At 43.9% G+C, this 18,343-nt stretch overlaps 1 protein-coding gene across 8 annotated transcripts in view; it reads left to right on the top strand.

Annotated features, from left to right (window-relative positions):
• LOC147117099 (sickle tail protein-like) overlaps nucleotides 1-18,343 on the top strand; it is a 702,547-nt gene that overhangs the window by 454,981 nt on the left and 229,223 nt on the right. The window contains exon 1 of one of the 8 annotated variants that reach the window (XM_085987759.1): nucleotides 7,308-7,504. The exons of the other annotated variants lie outside the window; for them this stretch is intronic. The gene's annotated coding sequence lies outside the window, so the exon portion shown is untranslated. Of the gene's footprint in view, nucleotides 1-7,307; nucleotides 7,505-18,343 lie in introns of those variants that run through there. 8 annotated transcript variants of the gene reach the window in all.

Below are 18,343 nucleotides of genomic sequence, written 5' to 3'. Positions count from 1 at the left end.
AAGCCACTAACTCTTGCTCGACTGTAGTTCCATCGACCCTTCCAGTACCTCACCCAAGTGGCCATTCTTCATGTGTGAGACTCGACAGTGAAGCCTATATTTTCAATTGGTGATATTCTGACATTGACGCCAACCCATTTAATGTGAATGGATTAACATTATCATTAGAACAATGTCAATCAGAAAATGTAGGCTTGTGTGTCAGCAGGCCATTCAGCTATTAAGGACGTCACAGCAGAACCTGATCTAGTGATCACAAAAACAATTACGAGCAGGGTTACTGGATAGTGATCAGAAGCAGTAACCTTTGCTGAGTTCCTTCCCCCTCCCCTTATCTCAGCGACCGATTGTAGTAGCTTAGCTGCTGCTATAGCCGAGAGCAGCTAACCCCGAACAGACTAGGGCCTAGAAATTGGCCTGAGGCGCCCAAGCGGCGCAGAGTTCGCCTGGGCGCTGGAATTTGCGCCGTGGTCGCCGCATTAGCGATCGCCGCAAATTCAGTTGAAGTGCCCCTAGAGGGAGACGGGGCGCGGCTTGAGGCGCTCCGCGTCCCTCTTAGGGCGCTGAAAGTGAATTTTGCAGCGCTACGTGCTGCAGCACCACACGCTGTGGCACGGCACGCTGCGGTACTGCAGGCCTTCCTCCCACTGTTAAGGGGGAGGGGCCTGCAACAGCGCGAGCCCCGATCGCGAGTGCCGGCAAAAGAGCCCGGCACCGAGGAGAAGTGCTGGGCTCTCGGGAAACAGCCGGCAAGGGGGCGGGGGGGAACCAGGAGGCCGGGGACGGAGGTGCTGGCATGCGGCCGTCGAAAAAGCGGCCGCCCCGCACCTCCACCTTAACTTGCGCCTCTGCCGGTGCAGCAAGGCCCCGTGAACCGGGCGCGGGTAGCGAACGACGCTACAGTGGCGTTCGCTACGAAATATCGCGATTGGGGCGCGAATGGGGTGTTGCGCACACCGATGACGTCATCGGTGGCGGCGCAGCGCAAAAGGCTAACGCCACCATTAGCGCCCCTGCTGAATATCGCGGGAGGCGCAGCCAGTGGCGCTACAGCCACTGACTGCCTCTTTAGGCGCTAACAGGTGGCGCTACTCACCCAATTTTCCCCCCTAGGAATTGAACCACATCCTAGAGCTACGCCAGGGAGCGCCTCTACTCACTGGAGCGCTGGGGGAGCTCCTGAATTCACCGTTTTGTTCAGTGTATGAAAGTAAAAGACTAGGCTTCTTTCACAATTACCCAAATTTAGCTTTGCTCCATTCCCTAACAGAAAGGTGAGCCAGGTGTCCTGCTCCATCCAGCGTGCTTCTATGTAGCTAGCTACTGGGGAGTTGTTTAGATTCATGGAAAGTTTTATTCCTCCCACCCCTTCCCATTCCGTGTGTGGAAGCACTTTGGGTACAGCGGTTCAAGAAGGCAGCTCACCACCACCTTCTCGAGGGCAATTAGGGATGGGCAATAAATACTGGCCTTGCCAGCGACGCCCACATCCCATAAGTGAATATAAAAAATTTTTTTAGTGCCTCCCCTAGTAACTCAACTGAGATAGGAAACTTTGTGTAGGAAATTATGAGCATGCCCCCATGGTATTGCTAATAAACATTACATCTCTGCCTCACCAGCTTTGTTGCTCTTTTATTGCAGAATTTACTCAGTAAATCAAGAATTGCTTGGGGAGTAAATCTGTTAGTAATTGTTTCAGAGCACTCCAACAGAACTCTGGAGGTCAATACTTCAGTGGCCCACATTGAAACTTAAATAATACCAGGAATTTGTGTTTGAAGTGTGAGTCATTTCAGAGATTTCTACATCTTTGTCCTAGAGATGAGGGGGCTGTAATGTACATGTTGTTTATAAATGCTGCTGACCCTGCATTCAAACCAGGCAGTCTGTCAACACAGGGGGTCATGGAGTTAAGGGGGCTGGTGGAGAGATCAAGTTGGCTATTAACTCACCATATGCCTATGGATAACGTCACTGAGGGGCAATATAGAAATGAGGAAGAGACCAACAGTGTGTTCTGGGCATAACCGTGCAAGGGTGAGATTTTCACCATTGCTGGCTGTGTTGGAGCAGGTAGGAGTAGAGTCAAATGTGGACTGTCCTTTGGAGGTGAACCAAGGTTGGGAGGTGGTGGAAGAGGATGAAGTGGTCCACCATGTCAAATGCTGCATTGAGGTGAATAGTGCCCAACGGTCACAGTCATAAAGGATGTAGGTGACTTTGACCAGAGTCACCTTGGTACTGTGCAAAGGGCAGAAACCAGACAGAAGGAATTCGAACAGGGAAATGAGGGTAAGGTGAGCATGGAGCGAGGTGGTGACACTGTAGAACATGTAGGCAATGAATCTATGTCAGACCAAATGTTGGCTTTGATAACTACTACAATTAGTTTGTAAAGTAATACATTCTGTAGCTCAAATGGGTGTGTTTCATGAAGTTTTTTCAGCTGACTGTGATATTTGCATGTCCAGGTTTGTGTGGTGTCATCTCTGTTGTGTATGTACCTTTAAGGGAATAACTGGTCTTAGACTGCAGTACCGGCAGTGACCACCCCTGTATAAAAGGCCCTAGCAGGCTTCTGTAGTTTCAGTTTCAAGCTGCCTCTTGTTCAGTAAAGTACCTGTTTAACTGTTCTCCTGAAGTCCGTGTATTATTGAGGCGCGGACTTTACAATCTCGTCTCTGCCTTTTTGAATGTTTCTTCTCCTAACATTCCTTTAGCACTACTCTATCTGTGGGAACTGTTCATTTTTGCAGTATATTAATCTATAATTTTTCTAGAGTGAAATGAGTGATGTTGCAAAATACTGATTGTGGCACAAAGAGGCACCAGTGTGGATTTCTGCTGTCATTATTCTGACAATCCTCATCCTCAGAAGAGGCAAGCAGCACAGTATTTCCTTTCTTCCATGTGCTTTTGGAGCTGGGACTTAGCTACTTGTACCTACAATAGTGAAAAAAGACCATCACTTGTCCTTTGAATGTAGAATTTCTGATAGACAGAAACTGTAATTATTCTAAACCAGTAATTAGTCGACCTATTTTCAGTTTCCATAAATGCTAATACTGAGTGAGTACAGGAAACCATTTGTGAAGTAGTTGAGTGTAGAAGTGAAGTGCTGAACTAGTTGTGCAACAGAGAGTTCAGCTGTGGATTTCCAGGCTTGATTCCTCACAGAGAGTTGCTAGTCCTGACTAGACTGTTGGAACTCTGCCAAAGCACTGCTCTGCAATCAGGAAGGGAATGATTTAACAGGCAAGATCCCAGACTGCTCTCTAGCACCTCCCAGTGGCCAGTTACAGAGCACCATTGGCAGAGGTCTGGAAAGCTGCCTTCTCCAATCGATGATGGCAGAAAAGACCTGAAGAGCGAACAAAAGACTTTACAAAAATGGAGAGGTAGAATTAATTGTTAAGAATATGATAGGTTATAGTCTGTTTGGAATAATAGTTGAGAAACATGTTACTAGATTTGCCAATATCTTTTAGTCTTTCAAGACAGCACCATGTTTCCATGGAAAGAATTTGTACAATTTGACCATATCACATTTATTGTTTAATGTCTGTCTGCTATGTACACAGCTGGCTGTTGAGCCCTGCTGCAGGAGAAGTATATACATCCCATTGCAATTTATAGGTTGTCTAGACAGGGGGGAAAAACCTTTGAGTGCAGGCAGCTCCGTTTAGAAGTTAGCTTGATTTTAACTGACTGTTTCATAGTGCCACACTTCTGATGAAAACAAGCTGTTTAACTCCGTACTTTATATTAAAAACCTATTCATAAATTGAGGCTGCACACTAAGGGAATATTTATCTATGCTTTTTTAAATACATAACATTTAATCTCCACTATTATCATTTCCGACTGATCATTGGAAATGATATTAAATCACTGTGGCCACCTTGTCCTGGAATTGGAGATAAAGAGGAAGCTTTTATACTGTGGATCTTTGGTGAGTGAGATCACCTCTAAATCAGTCAACTCATAATTGTGTTTGTATCATAGTTAATTTGTGAACAAAAACATCTTGCATTTCGATAGTGCCTTCAACGCAGTAAAATGTCCCAAGGTGCCCCACAGGAGCGTTAGCAAACAAAATTTGACTCCTAAGGGAGCCACACGAGGAGATATTAGGACAGGCTTGGACAAAGAGGTAGGTTTTAAGGAGTGTCTAAAGAAGAAAAGAGAGGTAGCGAGGCAGAGAGGTTTAGGGAGGGAATTCCAGAGTTTAGGGTCTAGGCAGCTGAAGCCACTGCTGCCAGTGGTGGAGTGATTAACATCAGGGCTGCACAAGAGGCCAGAATTGGAGGAGTGCAGAGATCTTGGAGGGTTATAGGGCTGGAGGAGGTCACATAGAGGGGCGAGGCCATGGAGAGACTTGAAAACAAGGGTGAGACTTTTAAAGTAGAGGTATTGCCGGACCGGGAGCCAGTGTAAGTCTGCGAGTACAGTGGTGATGAGTGAACCGGACGGTGCGAGTTAGGATCATTGCTTAACTTCTTTTGTATGAAATATCATGTATTAATAATTTATGAGTTGGTTGCTGTGCTATCTGTGTATATATGCCTGAAGGTTTTGAAGAGCATACCATGTAGGGTGTGTGGTATACAGCATTCCCTTTCTGTCTTCCAAACACAACAATCAATCATTGATGCATCTTAATAAAGGCAGGAGAAGTGACCACTCCGAGATTATTTCAAGGGGCAAACTTGTTTTAAGCATATGACCTTTTAGTCCAGCATTTCAGAAGGGGTTGAAACCTAAATCCCTGTTGAATAATTAGGTGTTAGTTCCTGCTGTTAGAACATTTCAAGTATATGTGACCACCCAGAGTGAATTCTTATCTGATGCTGGCATAACCTTTCAACTTGTTAGGGAATAGCCTTTTTGTATTGCCTATGATCATCATAACATGCACATCAAGAACAATCAGAGTTTAGAAGAAGGGAAATTGATTATTCTGGAACAATATTTCCAACGTAATGATTATCGTGTTAGTGCATTTATTGTTACTTATTGGACATGGCCAACACTCATGATATTTTGAATATTTATTCCAGTTTTTACTTGGGGATATCAGATGTAAAGCAAAGTGTTATCTTTTATAAATGAGTGATTATCATATACCTTCCAGGAACTGACTGATCAAGTTGCTCAAAGTTGGGGAGCTAATACAAGCGGTTTAGAAACCCTAACCCAAGCTACTTAATATATTTGAGCTGCTAGAAGGAATTAGTCAAAGTACTCTATGAAACTGAACGTTACAAAGCTGGGTGGGAATGTAAGTTGTGAGGAGGATGCAAGGAGGCTTCAAGAGGATATAGACAGGCTAAGTGAGTGGGCAAGAACATGGCAAATGGAATATAATGTGGAGAAATGTGAAGTTATCCACTTTGGTAGGAAAAATAGAGAAGCAGAGTATTTTTTAAATGGTGAGAGATTGGGAAATGTTGGTGTTCAGAGTGACCTGGGTGTCCTTGTACACGAATCACTGAAAGTTAACATGTAGGTAAAGCAAGCAATTAGGAAAGCAAATCGTATGTTGGCCTTTGTTACAAGAGAATTTGAGTACAAGAGTAAAGACGTCTTACTGCAATTATGTAGGGCCCCGGTGAGACCAGACCTGGAGTATTGTGCACAGTTTGGGTCTCCTTACCTAAGGAAGGATATACTTGCCATAGAGAGAGTGCAACGAAGGTTCACCAGACTGGTTCCTGGGATGGGGGGATTGTCCTATGAGGAGAGATTGAATAGACTAGGCCTATTCTCTGGAGTTTAGAAGAATGAGAGGTGATCTCATTGAAACATACAAAATTCTTACAGGGTTTGACAGGGTCGATGCAGGGAGGATGTTTCTCCTGGCTGGGGAGTCTAGAACCAGGGGTCACAGTCTCAGAATAAGGGGTCGGCCATTTAGGACTGAGATAAGGAGAAATTTCTTCACTCAGAGGGTGGTGAATCTTTGGAATTCTCTACCCTAGAGGGCTGTGGAGGCTCAGACGTTGAGTGTCAGCTGTGGCTCAGTTGGTAGCATACTTGCCTCTGAGTCAGAAGGTTGTGGGTTCAAGTCCCACTCCAGAGACTTGAGCACATAAACCTAGGCTGACACTCCAGTGTAGTGCTGAGGGCTGTACTCCAGTGTAGTGCTGAGGGCTGTACTCCAGTGTAGTGCTGAGGGCTGTGCTGCACTGTCGGAGGTGCCGTTTTTCGGATGAGACGTTAAACCGAGGCCCCGTCTGCTCTCTCAGGTGGATGTAAAAGATCCCATGGCACTGTTTCAAAGAAGAGCAGGGGAGTTCTCCCCGGTGTCCTGGCCAATATTTACCCCTCAATCAACATAATGAAAAACGATTATCTGGTCATTATCACATTGCTGTTTGTGGGAGCTTGCTGTGCGCAATTTGGCTGCTGCATTTCCCACATTACAACAGTGACCCCACTTCAAAAGTACTTAATTGGCTGTAAAGCGCTTTGAGACATCTGGTGGTCGTGAAAGGCGCTATATAAATGCAAGTCTTTTCATATTCAAGACGGAGTTCGATAGATTTTTGAATATTAAGGGAATCAAGGGATATGGGGATAGTTCTGGAAAGTGGAGATGAGGTAGATGATCAGCCATGATCTTATTGAATGGCAGAGCAGGCTGGAAGGGCCAAATGGCCTACTCCTGCTCCTATTTCTTATGTTATGCTGGATTCCACACAGTGAAACTGAGAAGTCCAAATGAATTTCTCTCTATAATTGGTATTTGTAGTTAACTGCTGTTGAATCTCTACTGTCATGAGATTTTTAGTAAATTTTCTCAACTGTTTAGGCAACATAAAGTTAGAAGGATTAAATGTATGTTAAGAGCAGCATATAGTTACTCGTGTATTTTTATATAAAGTTGAATATTTCACTTAAAACCAGTCAGCTGCAAATGATTTCCACAGATTATTGGACATCGTCAACTGCTCTCTGTGTTTGAATGTAATTCAAACTGAGTTTGAATTCTTTACATGTGTGAGAGGAAGCTTATTCGACAGTATTTGAATGTGGGAAATGGCCAATGTAGCTTGATCAAATTGAGCCCTTTTGCTTACTCTGTTGTTACAACACAGGGTAATATCCTGTATTAATGACTAGGCTATGACTGGGTTCATTTGATGAGCAGCCAACAGACCTGATAATTGGGCTCTTTTTCGATTGGATCAAACATGCTCACACATAATCAGTTATTCATTGTCACCTGATGTGTGTTATCTTTTCCCTAGGGGAAAAAAAACCTGTTGCAACAATGGATGTCTTTGTTCCAATTATGTGAAGTTTCCCAGCTGTTTCAAGAGCTAGCTTGGAGGGTAGTTGTGCTGGAATAGTGGCTGAAAAGAAAATAGGTGTTGAGATGAGATGTGATTTTTATTTTTTAAATGCACCTTATTTTTGAAGATGTAAAGACTAGAAAAGTTCACCCTGAAATGGCAGACTCTGCAAGAAAGTAGTCCTGTTCTATAGGCGATAACAGGTAAGTTCTGGTCAACTGTGAATCCTCTCCATGGAAATGAAGGGCAGTTGCACCTGTTTACTTCCATAGTCCTTGTGTTGAAAGTGCTGTGGGTAAACTGAATTCAAATGTGTACTAATAGATCGAATACAAAGCATTTTGGAATTGTGAATTTATGTTTAGTCTGAAACGGAGGTTCATAAAAGGGAATGTCTTGCTATGGATTCAAAACCTGAACTTCAACTTTCTTTCTTTCACCACACAGGTACAGTTATGTAATGCTTGTGGTTTTTTTTAAAAACTTCAATTATTTTAATTTAAAAATTAGCTCCTTTTAAATTTTTCCCATTTATTTTTCACTTGATCTCCCCATACCAGCTGTAGCTGAAAGGGAAGGCAGACAGCCTGCTCCTAGGTGGCTATCAATGTTGGGACCAGGTGTGTGAGCGTAGTCTGGGGATGACACTTCATTGAGTTTTGTTTTCCGTCCCCGCGGGGAACTGTCTGGCTTCTTATGGGGGTCTCACTTCAGCAATGTGGCTGAGATCAGGAGTTCCATAGAGTGGGTGGTCAGACTGGGAAATGAGTATGGTGGTTTAGTGATTATGGTATTCGTGCCAAATGATGTTGGTTATTTGTGGGCTAGCGCCAGATGAAATGACCATGAAACTCGTTATAAAAACCCAATTGGCTCACTAACCTCCTTCAGGGAGGGGAACCTGCTACCTGTACTCAACCTGGCCAGTGAATGACTCCAGCCCCACACTAAGTTATAAAAACAATCACTACTCAAGAAGGTGACCCACCAACACCTTCTCGATGCAACTAAAGGTGGGCAATAAATGCAGCCACAGCGACATCCTGAAAACACGCCATTTTAAAAAAAAAAAAAAAATATCTCTACATCTTCACACTGCCATTTTAAATACATTTTTAAAATCTCACTTTCATAAAGCCTACGTTCAACTGTAATAGCTGTTATATAGTTCTTGCATGATCTGTTGATCCCAGCAGAGAGTGGTGCTTGCACACTGTAAGCTGGCGTGTTATTCAGCTGACAGCCGTGATGCATCTTGAAAAATTGCCGTCGCTGATCATCCATCAACTCAAATAAAAAGAAATTCTTGGGCGACCCATCCATGCTTTCCATATTTATAAGGAAGATGCTTGTAAACATTTCCCTGTTTGAATTAGCAGTGGTAATTATCATTCCATGTTCAGGTCATTCGTAATGTATGACTCTAATTAAATGGATAGAGCAATATTTTACTATTTGTTGCTTATAACACATTAGCCTTAACTGCCATATGTTCAGTTACCCACCAGGGTGCTTTTTTATATGAAACTTCAGTAGTAGTGAATACTGCTGTATCAATTGTGGATATTGAATTGCTGACAATCTGAGGTATTTGTTGTAATTTTGCTTCCATATCAGTTTTACATGAGAAATGAATTAATGCCCATAAAAATAAAAGGCAACGTTACGAAGAGTCTTGCATAAAGAAACCTCCTTGCACTTCTGCACAAATACTGCATGCAAAACATTCATTTTAAAATTTTGCTACTTGTGCCCAATCTGAAATGAATTCATTGTCACTTGGAAAGCCATGGGTTAATTAGTGACAGCGAACACGGATTTATTGAAAGCAAGTCATGACTGACAAACTTGATTGAGTTCTTTGATGAAATAATGGAGAGGGTTGATGAGGTGTCGTGCAGCTGACTTTGTGTATATAGACTTTCAAAAGGCATTTGATAAAGTGCCACATAATCGAAGCCCATGAGATTAAAGGAACAGTGGCAGCGTGGATACAAAATTGGCTGAGCGAGAAAGCAGAGAGTAGTGGTGAAGTTGTTTTTCAGACTGGCGGGAAGTACACAGTGGTGGTCCCCAGGGGTTAGTATTAAGACCACTGCTCTTTTTGATATATATTAATGACCTAGACTTGGGGAAAGAGAGGCATAATTTCAAAGTTGCAGATGACACAAAACTTGGAAATGTAAACATTAAGGAGGATAGTAGCAGACTTCAGGAGAACATAGACAGGGTAATGAAATGGGCAGACACATGGCAGATGAAATTTAATGCAGAAAAGTGTGAAATGATGCATTTTGGTTGGAAGAATGAGGAGAGGCAATATAAAATAAATGGTATAATTTTAAAGGGATTGTAGAAACAGAGATACCTGGGGATGTATGTACACAAATCTTTGAGAGTGGCTATTGAAAAGGCATATGGGAACCCATGGCTTTATAAGTAGAGGCATAGGGCTGGATTTTCATTCAGCAGTCGGGAAGGAGGCGGGACTACAACTTTTGGGTTTTAGTCCCGCCTCCATCGACGTCCGGCCAATCCACGCGATTTTCCCTTGATTGACCTTGTTGAGCCCGCTGGGCGGGCTCAGCAGGCCAATTAAGGGCCACCCAACAACAGGTGACGTCACAAACTGAAATTTCATCTGTCAAGACATGCTGACAGATGAAATATCAGTGTTTCACAGCTGTTTGAAGCTGTCAAACACTGACACTCTGACTTATAACCTGAGTCCTTCTATGCAGACTCAATTAACTCTTCACCGGCGCTGAAGGCTGTCACTTTTGACATCGCAGCCATTCAGTTTTCAGTGCCGGCTGAGTGATGGACTCCCGACGCCTAGAGGAAGAAAGGCTGTTAAGGTAAGTACAGGTAATTTAAACTTCTTTACACACTTTAGACACACCAAACACACTTACCTTTGCACTCATGCACCCATCACTCACCTGAACACCGATATCGCGACCCCTCCAAGTCCTTCAACCCAACGGCCCGCCTGCTCTAACCTGGCGTGGTTTGGAGTCGTTGGGAATCCCACACGACACCCTTCAAAATAGGGATTAGGCTAAAAACTGCCTGTTAACTACCTGTTAACAGACAGTTAATTGGCACTAATCCCTTCCCGTCTCGGGTCGGCGGGTCCCAGCGCGGGGCGGGTACCCGCCTCCTTTGAAACTTACGTGGAGGCGGGTTTTGGGCAGGATGGTGTCGGGACCCCTGAATTTGGGATTTTAGCCCCCCGCACGCCTAAAAGCCCGCCTCACGGCACACTGAAAATCTAGGCCATAGAGTACAGAAGTAAGGAAATTATGCTAAACCTTTATAAATCACTGGTTAGGCCTTAGTTAGAGTATTGTGTCTAATTCTGGGTGCCACAATTTAGGAAGGATGTTAAAGCCTTGGAGAGGGTGCAGAGGAGATTTACCAGACTGATACCAGGGACTTCTGTTCTGTGGAGAGACCAGAGAAGCTGGGATTGTTCTTCTAAGAGCAAAGAAAGTTAAGGGGAGATTTAAGAGGTGTTAAAAATTCTGAAGTGTTTTAATAGAGTAAAAAAGGATAAACTGTTTCCACTGGCAGAAATGTCGGTAACCAGAGGACACAGATTTAAAGTAATTGGCAAAAAACCCAGAGGGGAGATGAGAATTCTGCTTGTGTTTAGTTATTATAATCTGGAATGCACTGCCGGAAAGGGTGGTGGAAGCAGATTCAGTGGTAACTTTTAAAAGGGAATTGGATAAATACTTGAAAAGGAAAAATTTGCAGAACTATGGGTGGGGGCGGGGAGTGGGACATATTAGACAGCTATTTTAAAGAGCCGGCGCTGGCATGATGGTCCGAATGGCCGCCTCCTGTGCTGTTAGGCTTATTTAATAGAATCACAGAATCTTATGTCATGCATAATAATACATCACTTGTTCTTTATAGTAGTTCAACGGCATTGTTGTGATATTAACTTCATATGTGCCCAGTATTTTTTTGGGGAGAGATAGTAACATACCTTTGCCACTTCTCGGTCCAAAATGGTATTTTGTTCTCGTATGAGCCTCCAAAATAATTTCCCCAGATCTCTGTAAAATGTTGAGTCTGGTATTTCCTGGGTGGAGTTGTAAGCTGGTGTGTGATTTAGCTGACAGCCGTGATACTTCTGTTTTGTATATGTCTCCAGGCTCTTAACTGTACGTGCACAATAGCTGCACTTGCAATTATCTGAGCTGCAATTTGTTTTTGTACATGTTACAGGGCTTCAGTACTCACAATGTACACTAAATGCCTGTGCCACTGTGCTGAATGAAACATCCATTAAAAATTGGCAGAAGTGGTTGTACTGCAGTGACATTAAATTGTAACAGTCTCTAACTAATCCCCTGTAGTGAATGGAGTCCAAAAGTACATTTTCACTAACTGCACAATGCTGCATGAAATGCTCCTTGATTTTTTTTCTCTCTCGTATCTGATTGCTCATGAAAATGGATTCGCATCAGTCGTTTGCTAGGGTATCTTTTTTTACTAAATAAGCTGCAAAATCCGATTGGATACTGTACTGAAGGAATAGTAATTCGCAGGTAGTCAGTACCATTTCTCTCTCTGCCTGCAAATTTTAAAAAATGCAGCGTTCAGTGTCGTTGAAAGCATGACCCCGAGCTAATGCAAAACTTGTGTGCAACCTTACTGCTTTGAACTAAAAATTGAACTTGCCTGCCTTGTGTTTGTTTTAGCTGTCCATGTTCATATATCATCTGTATGGTATAAGAACTGTATAGTCTAGCAAAGTAATAATGGAGCCCAGCACCTTGAAATGCCCAAATTTAGCAATGCTTCAGACACTTTTAGTGGTTTTTCATAAACTCATAATGAAACTGTTGCAAATCTGAAACTTGCTCTCTGGAACGAGATACTGAAGTGAAGCTTAATTTTTTTTTTACTCTACTTTAAAGATGTATTAATCTCTTTATAGTGATATACACCAGACTTCTGTTAAATATATAACACTATAAAATTGGAGTACTTTAAAGAACACCATTCTTAATTCTCCCAATAAAACTGGTTTTCGACCATTGCTTATCCCATTTAATATTTTCTGCTTTAAACTGAACCAACTGAACCGCTAGTTGCTTTGTGTCTGTCAAGTTCGATGTGATGTTTAATACCACTGCACTTTAAAAATATATTCTCAGTATATGACAAAGAGAAGTAAAATGATACAGGGTGTTTTTCCTAAAAAGACAGCATCCCTTAAATTTCATAAACCTTGAATTATTCAACGTAAGACAATGAAAATAAATGTAGACAGTTTATTGTGTTTTTAAAATTTAATCTTGTTCTGAACCATACATTTTTTTAAATATTCATTTATGCGATGTGGGCGTCACTGGCAAGGCCAGCATTTATTGCCCATCCCTAGTTGCCCTTGAGAAGGTGGTGGTGAGCCGCCTTGAACTGCTGCAGTCTGTGTGGTGATGATACTCCCACAATGCTGTTAGGGAGGGAGTTCCAGGATTTTTACCCCGTGACGATGAAGGATCGGCGATATACTTCTAAGTCAGGATGCTGTGTGACTTGGAGGGGAACTTGGAGGTGGTGGTGTTCCCATGCGCCTGTTGCCCTTGTCCTTCTAGGTGGAAGAGGTCGTGGGTTTGGGAGGTGCTGCCGAAGAAGCCTTGGCGAGTTGCTGCAGTGCACACTGCAGCCACGGTACGCTGGTGGTGGAGGGAGTGAATGTTTAAGGTGGTGGATGGGGTGCCAATCAAGCGGGCTGCTTTGTCCTGGATGGTGTCGAGCATCTTGAGTGTTGCTCGAGCTGCACTCATCCAGGCAAGTGGAGAGTATTCCATCACACTCCTTACTTGTGCCTTGTAGATGGTAAAAAGGCTTTGGGGAGTCAGGAGGTGAGACACTCGCCACAGAATACCTAGCCTCTGACCTGCACTTGTTGCCACATTATTTATGTGGCTGGTCCAGTTAAGTTTCTGGTCAATGGTGACCTCCAGAATGTTGATGGTGTGGGATTCAGCGATGGTAATGCTGTTGAATGTCAAGGGGCGGTGGTTAGACTCTTGCTTATTGGAGACAGTCATTGCCTGGAACTTCTGTGGCACGAATGTTACCTGCCACTTATCAGCCCAAGCCTGAACGTCATCCAGGTCTTGTTGCATGCAGGCATGGACTGCTTCATTATCTGAGGAGTTGTGAATGGCACTGAACACTGTGCCGTCATCAGCGAACATCCCCATTTCTGACCTTATGTTGGAGGGAAGGTCATTGATGAAGCAGCTGAAGATGGTTGGGCCTAGGACACTGCCCTGAGGAACTCCTGCAGTGCTGTCCTGGGGCTGTGATGATTGACCTTCAACCACCACAACGATCTTCCTTTGTGCTAGGTATGACTCCAGCCAGTGGAGCGTTTTCCCCCGATTCCCATTGACTTCAGTATTACTAGGGCTTCTTGATGCCACACTCGGTGAAATGCTGCCTTGATGTTGAGGGCAGTCACTCTCACCTCGCCTCTGGAATTCAGCTCTTTTGTCCATGTTTGGACCAAGGCTGTAATGAGGTCAGGAGCCGAGTGGTCCTGGTGGAACCCAAACTGGGCATCAGGGAGCAGGTTATTGGTGAGTAAGTGCTGCTTGATAGCACTGTCGATGACACCTTCCATCACATTGCTGATGATTGAGAGTAGACTGATGGGGCGGTAATTGGCCGGATTGGATTTCTCCTGCTTTTTGTGGACAGGACATACCTGGGCAGTTTTCCACATTGTCGGATAGATGCCTGTGTTGTAGCTGTACTGGAACAGCTTGGCTAGAGGCACGGCTAGTTCTGGAGCACAAGTCTTCAGCGCGATAGCCGGAATGTTGTCGGGGCCCATAGCCTTTGCTGTATCCAGTGTGCTCAGCCGTTTCTTGATATCACGTGGAGTGAATCGAATTGGCTGAAGACTGGCTGAAGATGTTGGGGACCTCGGGAGGTGCCAGATATGGATCATCCACTCGGCACTTCTGGCTGAAGATGATTGCAAACGCTTCAGCCTTGTCTTTTGCACTCACGTGCTGGGCTCCACCATCGAGGATGGGAATATTCATGGAGCCCCCTCCTACTGTTTAATGGTCCACCACCATTCACGAGTGGATGTGGCAGGACTGCAGAGCTTTGATCTGATCTGTTGATTGCTTAGCCCTGTCTATAGCATGCTGCTTCTGCTTTTTAGCATGCATGTAGTCCTGTGTTGGAGCTTCCCGAGGTTGGCACCTCATTTTTAGGTACGTCTGGTGTTGCTCCTGGCATGCTCTTCTGCACTCCTTATTGAACCAGGGTTGGTCCTCTGGCTTGATGGTAATGGTAGAGTGAGGGATATGCCGGGCCATGAGGGTACAGATTGTGGTAGAATACAATTCTGCTGCTGCTGATGGTCCACAGCGCCTCATAGCTGCCCAGTTTTGAGCTGCTAGATCTGTTCTGAATCTATCCCATTTAGCACGGTGGTAGTGCCACATAACATGATGGAGGGTGTCCTCAGTGTGAAGACGGGACTTCGTCTCCACAATGACTGTGCGGTGGTCACTGCTACCAATAATGTCATGGACAGGTACATTTGCGACAGGTAGGTTGGTGAGGACGAGGTCAAGTAGGTTTTTCCCTCGTGTTGGTTCTCTCACCACCTGTCGCAGGCCCAGACTGGCAGTTATATCTTTCAGGACTCGGCCAGCTCGGTCAGTAGTGCTGGTACCGAGCCACTCTTAGTGATGGATATTGAAGTCCCCCACCCAGAGTAGATTTTGTGCCCTTGCTACTCTGTGCTTCTTCCAAGCCAAGATACTTCATGGGGTCCGGAGTCAATGTTGAGGACTCCCAGGGCCACTGCTTCCTGACTGTATACCACCGTACCACCACCCCAGGTGGGTCTGTCCTGCCTATGGGACAGGACATACCCACGGATGGTGATGGAGGAATCTGGAACATTGCCTGAAAGGTATGACTCTGTTAGGCTGTTGCTTGACAAGTCTGTGAGACAGCTCTCCCAATTTTGGCACAAGTCCCCAGATGTTGGTGAGGAGGAATTTGCAGGGTTGCTGTGTCCGTAGCCAGTTCTGAGGTCGATGCCGGGTGGTCTGTCCGGTTTCATCCTTATTATTATTGTGTTTCGTAGCGGTTTGTTACAACTGAGTGGCTTGCTAGGCCATTTCGGAGGGCTGTGGGTCTAGAGACACACATAGGCAGATTTCCTTCCCTAAAGGACATTAGTGAACCAGATGGGTTTTCACGACAATCCGATAGTTTCGTGGTTACCATTACTGATGCTGGTAATTATTCCAGATTTATTTAATTAACTGAATTAAAGTCCCCAGCAGCTGTGGTGGGATTTGAACTCACGTTATTAGTCCAGGCCTCTAGATTACTAGCCCAGTGACATTACACTTCGCTACCGTTCCCGTGATGTAAGATGTATTGTAAATTTATTACATTTCTGCAAAATAAATGAGGATGCAAGTATCTGGAAGTAAAGCTGTTTGACTTGCTGGACTGCTAGTCTTTTCCAGATGGGTATTGGTTGCTACCTCTCTGTTGATTAGACGGGATTCTGCAACAGTTATCTGCATGTTGGGAAAGGTTCTCATTTAATTTGACCCAACACTCATCACAACAGCAGCAACAGTAACTTGCATTTATATAGCTCCCCTAATATACAAAAGCATCCTAAAGTGATTCACAGACACGTGGGAAAATAGACGCTGGCTTATTTTCCTGTCCAGATTCGAATTCTTTAGGTAGTGTCATCATTCATTGTGTGGTTTTGTAACACTGAAGATGGTGAAAGCACGTTTTGCTTGGTTTACATTGTTTATTTTTTATAGATTAATGGCCTGGATTTCACTCTCTGACAGCCTCGCTGACAGCTGCCCACAGACTTTCCACGGGCCTGTCAGCGGAGATTTCCTCTAATCCGGCGTCTTTTCCAGCGCGGTGCCCTCTACAGGGGATCTGTGGCATGTGTGAGCAGGACAGGCAACAGTGAGGCCCTTCAACAAATCGGATTGAAGAATCCTCACTGAGACATGCAGAGTCCAAACCAGGAAGTATGAAGCAGGAAATATAAATTAGATTCAGATGATGTTCTGAAAACAAAATAAAGATTGGGAAATACAGGTGGGATTAAGGGAGAGCGATAAGAGGCAGGCAGAAAGTTTAAAAAAAAAAAAATATATATATATATAACTCCAGCATTAATTTTCTTCTGAGCGAATGAGACTCTACACTTATAAAATTAATTTTTCAGCTCCAGGGAGGTTGTTCAGCAGTGATTATCACTTATCACGCTGTTTAAAAACTCACTTCTGAATGCACCAGCACTAACCTTTTCAGCCGTTTTTAGTGCGGACCTAATGGGCAAGTACAGCAAGTTCACATCATTGCAGTCATTTCACCGAGTCTATCGGCAGCGTATCCTATGGAGGATCAGGGTATTTCTGACTGCAGTTTCTGGATTTGTGCATCTGCTACTCCAGAAATTGCTGTCCGATTTCCTCCATTATAACGGTGAGCACCGATAGCCTCAACATTATTCTCATTGCAAATTCCGGCCCATTATGATACAATTATAAATACATTAGACAAGTTACATTTATAATATTTAAATATGCTGTCATGTGGAATCTCGCCTGCACTCCTGCAGCAAGAAGGAACATTAAACTATTTTCTACTCTTGAAAAATAGATGGCATCATAGTGGATTATTTTAAAGCTGGGACATTGCACCCCCCCTTTTCTCCACCCCACCGCACCCCCCCCCCCCCCCCCCACCACCAGTTAGTCCAACCTGCCTCCACCACTACAACAAAAGCAAAATACTGCAGATGCTGGAAATCTGAAATAAAAACAGAAAATGCTGGAAATACTCAGCAGGTCAGGCAGCATCTGTGGAGAGAGAAACAGAGTTAACGTTTCAGCTCGATGACCCTTCATCAGAACCACTGACTGGTGTAGCAGTGAGTAAACCAGTGAACCTTTTGATACCTTGCTCAATTGTCCATTCTTCATGTGTATGCTCTCAGTGAATGAAAATGGGAGCAAGCTCGTGTCGTGCATAAACTCTGGCATAGACCCGTTGGGCTGAATGGCTGGTTTCTGTGCTGTAAATTCTATGTACCCCTATGTAATAACCTGGTTACAGTCATTGGAACATAGGAGCAGGAGTAGGTCATTCAGCCCCTCAAACCTGTTCCACCATTCAGTGAGATCATGGCTGATCTGTATCCTATCTTCATCTACCCACCTTCGCTCCATATCCTTTGATACTCTTGGCTAGCAAAAATCTTTTGATCTAAGATTTAAAATTATTAATTGAGCTCGCATCCACTGCTAGTGAAAGAGGGTTCCATACTTCTATCACCCTTTGTGTGAAGAAGTGTTTCCTAACTACTTTCCTGAATGGCCTGGCTCTGATTTTAAGGTTATGTCCCCTTGTCCTAGACTCCCCACCAGCAGAAAAGTTTCTCTCTCTCTACCCTATCAAATCCTTTCGAATTCCTAAAAAACCTCAATCAAATCACCCCTTAATCTTCCATATTCCATGGAATAAAAACCTAGTTTATTTAACCTCTTCTCATAATCTAACCCTTGGAACCCTGGTAACATTCTGGTGAATCTGCACTGTACTCTTTCCAAGGTCAGTATATCCTTTCTAAGGTGTGGTTCCCAGAACTGTGCACAGTACTCCAGATGTGGCAAAACTTCCTTCCCTTAATATTTTAGCCCTCTAGTTATAAAGGCTAACATGCCATTAGCCATTTTGATTATTTTTTGTACCTGATGCTACATTTTAGTGATCTGTGTACATGGACCCCTAAATCTCTTTGGGTCTCCACTGTTCCTAGCTGTTCACCATTTAAATAATACTTGGACTATCCTTTTTTGGTATAAATTGGATGACCTCACACTTGCCTTCATTGAAATCCCCATCTACCACAGTTTTGCCCACTCACTTAATCTATCAATGTCTCTTTGTAATTTTATGTTCCTGCCTGCACTACTTATTAAGCCACCAATCTT

Source organism: Somniosus microcephalus, chromosome 5, assembly GCF_052327205.1.
Source record: "Somniosus microcephalus isolate GS21.2 chromosome 5, FLI_Smic_1.0, whole genome shotgun sequence".
NCBI classification, from domain to species: domain Eukaryota; kingdom Metazoa; phylum Chordata; class Chondrichthyes; order Squaliformes; family Somniosidae; genus Somniosus; species Somniosus microcephalus.
Note: the sequence above shows the minus strand (reverse complement) of the source record. Positions and strands in the feature narration are given on the sequence as shown.